Source organism: Artemia franciscana, chromosome 11, assembly GCF_032884065.1.
Source record: "Artemia franciscana chromosome 11, ASM3288406v1, whole genome shotgun sequence".
NCBI classification, from domain to species: Eukaryota; Metazoa; Arthropoda; class Branchiopoda; order Anostraca; family Artemiidae; genus Artemia; species Artemia franciscana.
The window spans coordinates 47,035,931-47,048,349 of NC_088873.1; the positions used below are offsets into that span (position 1 = coordinate 47,035,931).

At 33.7% G+C, this 12,419-nt stretch overlaps 1 protein-coding gene across 1 annotated transcript in view; it reads left to right on the forward strand.

Moving 5' to 3' along the window:
- The window catches only part of LOC136033310 (chondroitin sulfate proteoglycan 4-like), a gene marked incomplete in the record, with an annotated part of 437,436 nt that overhangs the window by 82,981 nt on the left and 342,036 nt on the right, over positions 1–12,419 (forward strand).

Here is a 12,419-nt window from a genome sequence, read left to right on the forward strand (position 1 = left end):
TCTGCTGTGGTTTATTTTATTCTCTTGTTGGAAATTGTTATATCTCTTAGTTTAATATTTTTCTTCATTTTTTTGTCTTTGTTTTTGTCTCATCTTTTTTTTTAGTATCTAACTAGATCATGTCCTATACCCTTAATGATCTTGATGATATAAAGCAGATTCAGCATCTTTAATTACAACTTACAGTTAAAATAGAATTAGATTTTTAGAATTGGTAAAGTGGAAATTTAACAAACCGGATACATCCCGAAAAATCTGAAATATCAGGAATTCGATTCTTAATGAAAAGTACCTCCATGTGAAGAATGGACAAAAAATAAGCTAAAAACCAGTGGCAGTAGACAGCTTAAGAACAGTATAGCTTTCTTCTTAAGGTTCAATTGTCTTTGAAAATGAACAGGTAGTTAACTTGTGAATTTTGACGGACAAAAAGCGTTACGAATTTAAATAATTCGCTTTAATTATTTAATTTAAGGGTTCAAAGTGGCAACACTGACGATAATATGGTATTACCCTTAATGCTCCATAGTTTTGAAATAAACATAAGAAAAATCTTGGAAAACTGTGGTTTTCAGGTGTGAATAAACCTAAGATGGGCTCAGGGGGAAGGGGGTAAAAAGGTAAAGACCACGACATTGGATTTTACACGCCTTACCGGCCATGCTGATTTCACTTTCATGGCCCTTCAGCCAGGAAGTTCACACTTTAACAACGTTATCGAAACTTCATCGTAATGAATATAATTGCCGCTAGACCACAACTAATTTGGGATCAGATTAGAGCCAAAATTGCAAGGATTACCTCAATTCCTGATTTATTCCGCAAATCATCTTTTGTTTTGACAGAAAACATAATATATTTTAAGGCTAATTTATTAATTTAAATATTTTTACTTATTATACCAACATTTTCACAAATCTTAAAGAACAAAAGCTTTTATAAGAATTTATCATTGAAGTGTACTGACGAATTAAATATATTGAATGAGCGCCATCTTAAAAAACGTTGAGAAAAATTGATCCCTACGAAACTGTTGAACTAAAAAGGATAAAAATTCTAGGCCTTTATCGTAATCAAGATTTGAAACTTCAATGCCCTAGTACTGAAGCCTTAGCAGCTACAGTAAAAGTTAACTAGTCTCCATAAAGTCTTTTTCGAAACTTCATGTTTTTCATGCGGTTTCAAAGACACAGTATTTCCATGAGCTTTTATTTAAAATTACAAAGACAAAGGTACAATTATAAGGCAAATTGCACCAACGGATATGAAGTTCCCATCAAATATCAAACTTAAAACGAATATAAATTACTGTGAATGAGCTAACGGGACCTAAAACAACAGAAATTAACATGAATAGTTATGTCAAACTGCAATTACTATGAATGAATAAATAGCATGAATAAATTCTATACTGACAAATGAAGAAAAGAATAAAAAATTGTAAATACGTCTTCACACGGCAGTAAGAGGCACAGGGTATCCCTGAAAGGTAGATAAAAAAAGCTTAAACCAGTGAAATACCCCCCCCCCCATTGCAAAAGATTTAAATATTTTGCAATACTGCTACTTCTGGCTTAGAATGTACTTTGGGAACATACATTGGAAGATATTCACCCTCTGCACACGGTCCATCCCTCTCTTCCCTAGTCCCCCCTCTTAAATCAGGGGAATATAATTCTAAATTTTTCCAACTGTGAGAAAACACAATGGGCCTTGGCTTTTCTACTTTAAGCATCTTTAGTGCATCCGCCGTCTTTTCTGATAATTCTAACTAGATAAGTAAGGTTGTCCACTTAGTCATTCTTTCTAACAGTTCGTGGTAGCCCGACTCAATAGAAACCAAAACTCTAAAAAACAGAATTCTCATCCCAATATATAAATCAAAAGAATTGGATTTTTGTGTTGATTTTAAATATATAAGTTTCATTAAGTTTGGTTTTACCCATAAAAAATTACGAACCTGAGAAAATTTGCCTTATTTTCTAAAAAAGGGGAAAACACCCCCTAAAAAGTAATATAATCTTTATGACAATCACACCATCAGATTCAGCGTATCAGAGAACTCTAGTGTAGAGGTTTCTAGCTCCTATTTGCAAAAATGTGGATTTTTTTTTTTTTTTTTTTACAGAAGAAAGATCTCAGATGTGTGTCTATTTGTTGTTTTTTTTTATTTTCCCCAGGGGTGATCGTATCGACCAAGTGGTCTTAGAATGTCGCAATGGGAATTTTAAAGTTCTAGTGCCCTCTTTTAAGTGACCAAAAATTTTGAGGGCAACTAGCCCTCCTCCCACGCTCATCTTTTCCCAAAGCCACCGGATCAAAACTTTTAGATAGCTATTTTGTACAGTATAGTCGAAAAGTCTAATAGCTTTGTATTTGAGGACTACCTAATCCCTCAGTGTCCCGGGGGAAGGGCTTCAAGTTATGAACTTTACCCATTGTTTACATATGGTATTGGTTATTGGGAAGCTTACTGATGAGGGGGCTACATGAGAGGATCTCTCCATGGAGGAATTTATCATGGGGGAAGAGAGTTTCTATGAAGGGGTGCTAAGTTTTCCAGCATTATATAAAAAAGAATGAGGAATCAAATAAAAAACAAGTTTTTTCTATTGAAATTAAAAGCAATATTAAAACTTAAAATGAACAGAAATTAGTACGTAATTGAGGGTTTTTTTCCACTCCTCAATACTTAGTTCTTTACGCTAAAGAATTTTTGGTAATTTCAAAATGAGCTTTTTACTCTATTTAAACGGCCTTTGTGATTCAGGGGTCATTCTTAAAGAATTGGAAAAAAATCGAATTTTAGTGTAAGGAGTGAGGTATTGACAAGGGGGTGAACTACCTTTTTTTTAAAAATCGTTCGATCAAAACTTTGATAAAGCCATTTAGCCAAAACAAGTAAAATTCATATGCGTATTTCGTTTTAATTATTCAGTACGGTGAACGCAAATCAAAACCTGCATTAATTCAAAAACATTCAGAAATTAATAAAAAAAAAATTCAACCGAAAGTAAGAAGCAACATTAAAACTTAAAGCGAAAAGAAATTATTACGTATATGATCGGCTAAAATCCGATTTCTGACTGAAACTTAATTTTAAGCTTTTCTTCATTTTCTTAATTAGTTTTAAAACTAACCTGTGTGTAGACAATTTAACCTATTGTCATCAATCATGCGCCTTGACTATAAAATCAGATATAAAACTGAAACACAATACCTTGTTATGAGTGTTGAACTGATTGAGCTGACACCAGGAGAATGATGAATAGCCGATTGACTCATTAAAACTCAAACTTGATTACAAAGAGAGTTATATTCACTATACCACTGATATGGTATACCTAGTGCCATAATTTGAGTTGTTTAGTAAGTTTGAAATGACACTTGGGGAAAGAAGAAAGTATATATGTCAGGTTAGGCTACAAAGGTCTCCACTTTTGTCTAGTATGTGGGGATATACTGGGGGAAACCTATTTGATTTTGTAGCGGAATATAATGAAGTGTTGGATAATCAGTGAATTGTTTTGTCAAAGTATCAACAAGAATAAATAAATAAATGATGAGGAAAGGGATATCAGGGAAGCTCTAAAGCGGGGAACTTCCCGAGACTAAGACTTAACCAAAGAACTGTTTTTCTGCAGGTTGGCAATGAATTGTATATTTATGAGTTTGATATTAAGTGCTGCCGATTGTTGTTTCGCTTTGTCTCAACCCTTGTTGGGTTTTCTGGGAATATATTATTTTTATTATTATTATTACTCAATATTTCACATTAGCTGGAAAACTGACTTATGCGAGTTAAGTATAAATCAATAGTAAAACAGAACATAAAGTCTTGTTTGCCATTTTTGATTAACAATACTTTTTGGTCAATTAATACTTTTAATGTAATAAACCTTATGGAAAACGTTCGATCAAATCTGGTTTGTATAATGGAAGATGGTCCAGCAAGAAATGAGGGAGTATTCCTGAGCAATTAATAAGACGTTAGAAAAACGAAGACCTAATTTTGGCGTGGAGTTGCCTTGTATCAACTTAATAGTTGTTCTGTAGAAGTAAAAAAAAGGTGAGGCTGATAAGGTTTACGGACCAAAGTGCATAATTCTTCTAAAAACACCGTTATGAAATGAGAATTGTTCATGGAATATATCCTGGAAATGCCCGAAAATGGACAAAAAGTTGATTTTTCCTAAATGTAATCTTTGTCAAATGGGCGACCATTTTGAACCCTTAGTATTGATTAGTACTTCTTAATCATAACCAATGACGTAAGAATTAATACTTACTTCATTGCTTGACTTAAGGAATTTAATTTTGACTGATTAATACTTCTAGAAATTACCATACAACTTTAAAAATATAGAGTTTAATTACATTCAACAAGTAATCAAAATAAAGAAATCATCCTAAACCAAAATGTCTAATGCAACAAATTCGAAACACAATAGATATATAGATAGATAGGTGTATTTCAAAAACCCATGGGCCATATACATACGAAAATATAAATAAATAACAAACATGCAAGGAAATTAACAACAGTACGAATTACAAACACGCACAAAAAACAGAATTCAACGCAAAACGTGCCCAATCTAACAACGAAAGAAAATAATCATATAAAACTTTTTCTTCTTATCAAGGATTTATCTATATATACTCCCATTCGAAATATTGTGGCTGGGTTACTATTTTGTAGATTACCCAGAAGCATTAAATTAATCCCATGCAAATAAGTTTCCCGTAAATCCAAGAGCACCGGGCATTTCCGGAGAAAATGATCCGAGTCTTCATCATCATCTTTACGAAGGGGACAAACATACCGCCTATCTGGACCAACTATCATTTTATTTTTGTCGAAAGTTTTTTGCCTGTTCTGGATTGGAAGACAATTCGCCCAAAGCTGAATACAACGACGTAGAATCAAAGCCGGTAAATTAAATTTAAAATAAACTTCCTCTTCAAAACTAGGTTTTTCCTGATTATAATGTAGTAGGGTTTTAGAATCTAAAACCAGCCCTTGCCAATGCTGGATTTCCTGACTCTCTAATATAAATCGTACCTGGCTTTCTAAATTTGTTGGTACATCACTAGAGCAAAGACCATTATTCCATAAGTAAGGCATTCCTACTTTTTCTAGTAATGATTTAATTTGGGATGGCCACGAGGTTTTTAAGCCACATTTCAACATCTCTTCATATGCCGCTCTTACAAGTCTATCCTCATTTTTCTTAGTTAACTTCAACCAGAATCTAAGCATTAAAATATACCTACGTAGCTTTAAAAAACAGGCATATATCACCTTTCAGAAACTGTGAATGGGTTGTCTGATGTAGACCAAACACTATTTTATAACACTGGAGCTGAAGGGACTCCAGTTGCTGCTCCAGTTGCAATAGGAATACTCAAAGTAATCACATTTAATCAACTTATAAAGCAATTATCAAATTCCAATTAACTAGTGCGACCTCTGAAATTTAAAACCATCTTCTTTTGAATAATAGATTAAATTGCAATTTAATTTATATATAGAACTATACTTACAATACTTTACCTAATCTTGGGTAAGATGTGGTAATTCTAATATACCGATATCAGAATATTTTCAGGGGGTTTCAACCACCAGCCCTCTTCAATGGACGCCGTTGCTTTTTTTTCAATCGTAGACCAAAATGTGAAAAATTGAAGATTAGAATATGTTACTGGCTTTTCCATTTTATTTTCTGGGTCTGTTCATGAAATCGATAAATTTTCATTTCCAATGACATATAAACTAACATGACAATGTTTTGTTTCTCTTATATACAGTCCTTAAGTCCTCCACTGCGTCTAGTTTCCCTTTCATTGTCCTTGGTTCTTAATGTCAAAAGCAGCACGACCTTGACAAATTCACGAAAAGATTTTTATAGGCCGAAATCATGTACAGACGTAGAGGAAGCTGGTGATACTTATCAACTTAATTCTTCTTTTCTCTATAGTCCCTTGTATTTCTTAAATAAATATCCCTTATCTAGTGGTTTTATTCCGCCCCTGCAATGTCGGTTCCCAGATGTGTGTTTATGTAACTTGAACTAAAAAAAAAATCCTAAAAGTATTGAGGCGCACCCGATATTTCTTCATAACTATGCGAGGCTACCAGCCCTTGACCAACAGCTAGTCACCTAGGAATCATCTATCCAACTGATGCAGCAATTTTTCAATCAATTATATTAAATTACTAAATACTGTAGTTCCTCTGAAAAACTTCTCCCCTGTTGCTATCTTTCCAAAACATTTGATTCCAATAGGACTTAATCTAAATGCACCCTCCGCATCTTGCCTTATTTAGCGGAACTGTGTATAATGATCTTCTGTCATCTAAGGACATCCCCAAATTGTAATGAACCATAATTATGGTTTGCATAAGCGTGAGCTTTAATTTTATGCTGATGTTATATTCCGGATGTCAGCGTGAACTATATAGGCTGGCAGTAGAGAGTCAAGAACCAAATAAAGGCCTTTTTGCCAACTCAATTATTACTATGATTCTAAATAGCTCTCAGAAACAGAAATACTAACTAGTAATTTCTGTTATGACTACAGTCAAAACTATAAAGAGTCAAATTTTGTCAATTATTCGCGTTCTTCTTTGATTTAGTCTCACACTGGCCAGTGTCGGACTACAATTGGATAAAAATTGAAAGGACGAGAACTTTGTTTGACAAACCTGTTCAATCCTGCAGCCAGATTATCAAAATACCGTATTTACAATATCTACGAGACGGCTTGTGGGATCAAGTTGAAACCTTTAGGGTGTGTTTTAGGGTCGCATGGACCTTAAATTTTTACTCGAGTGGAGGAAACTAAAAATACTATGTCTTTCATTCATCTAAACTTTTTGCAATATATACTCCTAAGGGACTTGAAAACCTTTTTTTGGTTAATTAGCCACGCAAACAAAGACATAATGTTCTGTCTACTTGTTAAAACAGCGTATGTGCAGTGTTTCGAGAGCAGCTTGGGATATCAAGCCGAAGCCTTCGGGAAATGTTAGGGGACCAAGTAGATCTCAAATTTTGACTCGGTGGGCGTAGGAAAAGGGGCAAATAAATCTTTCCTATCTGATCAAGCAACAAATTTTCACTATAGACATCTAGTGAACTTACAACCTATTCATGGTTAATTAGGGAGGTATGTAAAAAACTAAATGCATACTCAAGTTATCAAAATAGTGGATCTGCAATTTCATGAAAATGGCTTCTCGGGGGGAGCAATTCTGATTTTCAGAGATTCTTAAGAAAACCCCGTAAACCTCTAATTTTTACTTGGAGGGAGTAGTCGGGGTAGAGGTTCTAAAGTTGTAAGTCTTCAGTTCTCTTAGATGTTAGAATGGCATTCAGATCATTAGGGGAGTGGTAGCCCAACATGCATTTCTAAGAGTTTCCCTTTGTTTTAAGTTTGACTTGATCATCCAATTTAATTTTAGTCGTTCAGATTTCTTCTATTCATCCATATGAGCATGTGTCATTTTTATTATTGATGACTTTTCATATTAATTATTCTTCTTTATAGACTTCCCTTGTTCATTCATCGCAATGGGATCCAGTGTTTTCCTCGGGAATTCCCCACCCCCGAAAATCCCCCCCCCCCTTGCTCAGAATTCTCCCCAGGAAATCTCGACTTAGAAGATAAATTGAAAGTTCTGCTCATCTGTTTAAGTGAGAGGCAACGTTGTAGCGTTGCCATAAAAGAGCCATGAAGTTTAAGGTATTACTGTTTAATAATTTTTTCGTGAAGCACTTCATCTGGAAGAGGTGGTCGTACCAACTTTAGAGAAGGCTCATTTGATAGCAAATTATAAGTTATAGAGACTTTTTAAGAGTCAAAAGGGATTGGTCAACAATAAGCCACCCTCTCCCTCACTCTCCAATCATTTTTTCCAAAACACATCCAATCAGAATTTTGATACAGCCATTTTTTCCTAACATTCAGTGGATTTTTTTTAATTTAATTTCTGATTGTTTTTCAAAGCATGCCCAGGCTTAAGGAACATGTGATTTTGGCTACCAGCCCAATAAACACACGATTTATTGCTGTTAAAGTGTATTTACCAATTATTGTATATTGGGTAGTAGGTTCCCGCTTGTTCAATTTTCCGAAAGAGAATTCAGAAATAAAAGAGAAAGAACAAAATAAATATAAGAAAAACCATGTTCAAAGTAAATGCACTTAAACGGGAAACGGAATTTATTTTCAAAATCCATTTTCTCGCTTCATTTAACTATATTGAATTGCCTCATGTCCTAACGAGCAAATTTTTAGTGTCCTAATTTTTTTTTTTATTTAATTTCTGATTGCATTTCAAAACATGCCCAGGCTTAAGGAATATATGATTTTGGCTACCAGCCCAATAAACCCACGATTTTTTGCTGTTAAAGTGTATTTACCAATAATTGTATATTGGGTAGTAGCTTCCCGCTTTTTCAATTTTTCGAAAGGGAATTCAAATATTGGATTGTAAATAAAATTTTGAAGAAGATGTGATTATCTAGTTAAAATTTTTGATGTACAGTAATTGTTCAATTTGTTCTTAACAATAATTTTGCATAAGAAACTCAGGTGGACAGAGACGGGTATTATTGTTAATGCAGATGGAGGCTCTGCGTGACTTAGCCTTCTATGTGGCTGAAACCAACTTGACCTCCACGACGGTGTTCTCTGATGTAGAAATACATTGTATACGTATGTTACCTATACCAATAATATAGTTGTTGACCAAAAATATTCCCGGGAATCAAGAGGGATTAGATATCTTCCCCTCTTTCCCTAAGACTCATTCTATATTTATATGAAGGTTCAATGAGAGTTAGAATATTTGATCATTAAAATACACTATTTGAGGCACCTGCCTCTCACCACTTTTTCTTTTCCTCGTGTATTTGATGGGTAATTACGCATCACTTTTTATAAATTATAAGAAAACTGAGGCAATTCAATATAGTTAAATGAAGCAAGAAACTGGATTTTGAGAAAAAAAAATTAATTCTCGTTTAAGTTCATTTACTGCAGACATGGTTTTTCTCATATTTTTTTTATTCTTTCTTTCTTATTTATTCAAAATACCTCCTTATTTCTATTGCATAGCTTTTTTCTATTTGATTAGTGCTAGTTGGTTATTTTATTACCCCTTCCGAAATCCTTACCCCCAATATATTCGTGAATCGAATCCACTAGTGCATTTTCCTGAAATCGGTAACATATTTGTTATTGACACAGCAATTTTGTTTAGTGTGGCCAAGAAGACAGAGTTTTAATTTGCTGTGGTGCAGGGGGTAACTCTTCCCTCTATTAAGGCCCTAGTTTGCCCCCCGGATCCAAGGATGATTACACATCACTTCTTATAAACTTTAAGAAACATGAGGCAATTCAGTATAGTTAAATGAAACGAGAAAATGGATTTTGAGAATAAATTCTAATTCTCGTTTAAGTGCATTTACTTTGGGCATGGTTTTTCTCATATTTATTTTGTTCTTTCTCTTTTATTTCTGAATTTGTGTAGAATTTTTTTAGCGTCCTAAATTGTGTTATATAGAGTAATATCCCTTCCATTAACATTAGGAAGCAGTTTCAGAAATATAAACAACGAAATCAAATCTTTCCATATGGCAAAAACACATTTGTGTTGGTATGAAGAAATATTTAAAATAATTTTAAGAGGTTGTTAAAAAAAAAAATCAATTAAATAACAGAGATTGGGGAACCGAAAAAAAACATGGTAATAAAATCCAAATCAAATATCCGAAGAGGATTTAAAAATACACAATGAAAAGTGTGATAAAGAACAAAAGTTGAATATGTACTATCCAGGGCTTATCAGATTCATCCACGCATTAATCAATATACTTATTTCAAAATATACATACTCGGTTAAAGAATACAGATATTAGAGGAAAGATAAAGAGATTATTTTAACCTTTCGCCTCCGAAATTTCAGTTACCACGTTAAAGAACGTCACATTGCACGGATAGAACGCTTTAGCTATTGAAGGTGCTTTTATACTATGCCGTAGTAGTAGTAAATAATGACGAAGACCACACTGCCTTTCCATAGTTAAACAGTTCGTGGTAACGAACTGTAGTAAGTAGCGACCCGGCTCAATAGTAAACGATACTCTAAAAAACGGAATTTTGATGCTAAAAGATACATCAAAAGAATCAAATTTTCATGCTGATTTTAAATATATAAATTTGATCAAATTTAGTCTTTGTCATCAAAAGTTACGAGCCTGAGAAAATTTGCCTTATTTTAGAAAATAGGGGGAAACACCCCCTAAAAGTCATAGAATCTTAACGAAAATCACACCATCGCATTCAGTGTATCAGAAAACCCTATAGCAAAAATTTCAAGCTCCTATCTACAAAAATGTGGAATTTCGTATTTTTTGCCAGAAGACAGATCACGGGTGCGTGTTTATTTGTTTGTTTGTTTTTTTCCCCAGGGGTCATCGTATCGACCAAGTGGTCCTAGAATGTTGCAAGAGGGCTCATTCTAACGGAAATTAAAATTTCTAGTGCCCTTTTTAAGTGACCAAAATATTGGAGGGCACCTAGGCCTCCTCCCACGCTCAACCTTTTCCCAAAGTCAACGGATAAAAATTTAAAGATAGCCATTTTGTTCCGCATAGTTGAAAACCATAATAACTATGTCTTTGGGGATGAATTACTCCCCCACAGTCCCTGGGGGAGGGGCTGCAAGTTACAAACTTTGACCAGTGTTTACATGCAGCAATGGTTATTGGGAAGTGTACAGACATTTTCAGGTTTTTTTTTGGTTTGGGGGTTGGGTTGAGAGGAAGGGGATATGTGTGAGAATATTTCCTTGGAGGAATATGTCACGGGGGAAGAGAAATTCAATGAACAGGGCGCGGGATTTTCTAGCATTACTATGAAAAGACAATGAAAAAATAAACACAACAAAGTTTTTTCAATTGAAAGTAAGGAGTAGCATTAAAACCTAAGACGAACAGAGATTATTACGCATATGAGGGGTCCTAAAAATACCTTAGCATAAAGAGCGAGGTATTTAGGAGGAAATAAATACCTCGCTCTTTAAGCTAAAGTATTTCTAGTAATTTCAACTATTTATTCTACGGCCTTTCTGATTCAGGGACCATTCATAAAGAATTGGGACAAAACTTAACATTTAGCGTAAAGAGCGAGGTATTAACGAGGGGACAAACCCCCTCATATTCATAATAAAAATATAAGAATATAAAAGTTTGTTACGTAAGTTAATTTAAGTTACATATATTTTTACAAATAAAAACGTTCGTTAAAAATTAAAAGTTCTAGTTGCCTTTTTAAGTAACCAAAAATTGGAGGGCAACTAAGCCTCCTTCCCCACCCCTTATTTCTCAAAATCGTCTGATCAAAACTAAGCGAAACCCATTTAGCCAAAAAAAGAATTAATATGCAAATTAAATTTTAATAATTGATGTGCGGAGAGCCAAAACCAAACATGCATTAATTCAAAAATGTTCAGAAATTAAATAAAAAAAACTAACTGAAAACTTTAACTGAAAGTAAGGAGTGACATTAAAACTTAAAACGAACAGAAATTACTCCGTATATGAAATGGGTTGTCCCCTCCGCAATCCCTCGGTCTTTACGCTAAAGTTTGACTCTTTGCCACAATTCTACTTTTTAAAACAATTAAAAACTCAAACAATTCAGTTAAAAAAACAATTCAGACTAAAACAATTCAGTTAAAAAAACTTGTTTTTTTTTATTTAATGTCTGAACGTTTTTGAATCAATGCATGTTTTGATTTTGGCTCTCCGCAGAGGAATAATTAAAACAAAATTTGCATTTTTTTTTTTTTTTGGCTAAATGGCTTTCTCATAATTTTGATCGAATGATTTTGAGAAAAAAAGAGCGGGGGAGGAAGCCTAGTTGCCCTCCAATTTTTTGGCTAATTAAAAAGGCAACTAGAATTTTTAATTTTTTACGAATATTTTTATTAGTAAAAGATTTACATAACTTATAAATTAGCTTACGTAAAGAACTTTTGTATTCTCATATTTTTATTACATATATGAGGGGGTTCGCCCCCTTGTCAGATCCTCGCTCTTTACACTAAAGCTTAAATTTTGTCCCAATTCATTAAGAATGACCCCAGAATCACAAAAGCCGTAGAATAAATAGTTGAAATCACTAAAAATACTTTAGCGTAAAGAGCGAGGTATTAGGAGGAGGTGAGCCCCTCAAATGGGTAATAATTTCTGTTTGTTTTAAGTTTTAATGCTGGTCCTACTTCCAGCTGAAAAAGCTTTTTCATATTTATTTTTTCATTTTTTTTTTAAATAATGCTAGTAAATCCTGCGCTCCCTTCATGGAGATTTTCTTCCCCCATGACAAATTATCGATGGAAAGTTCCC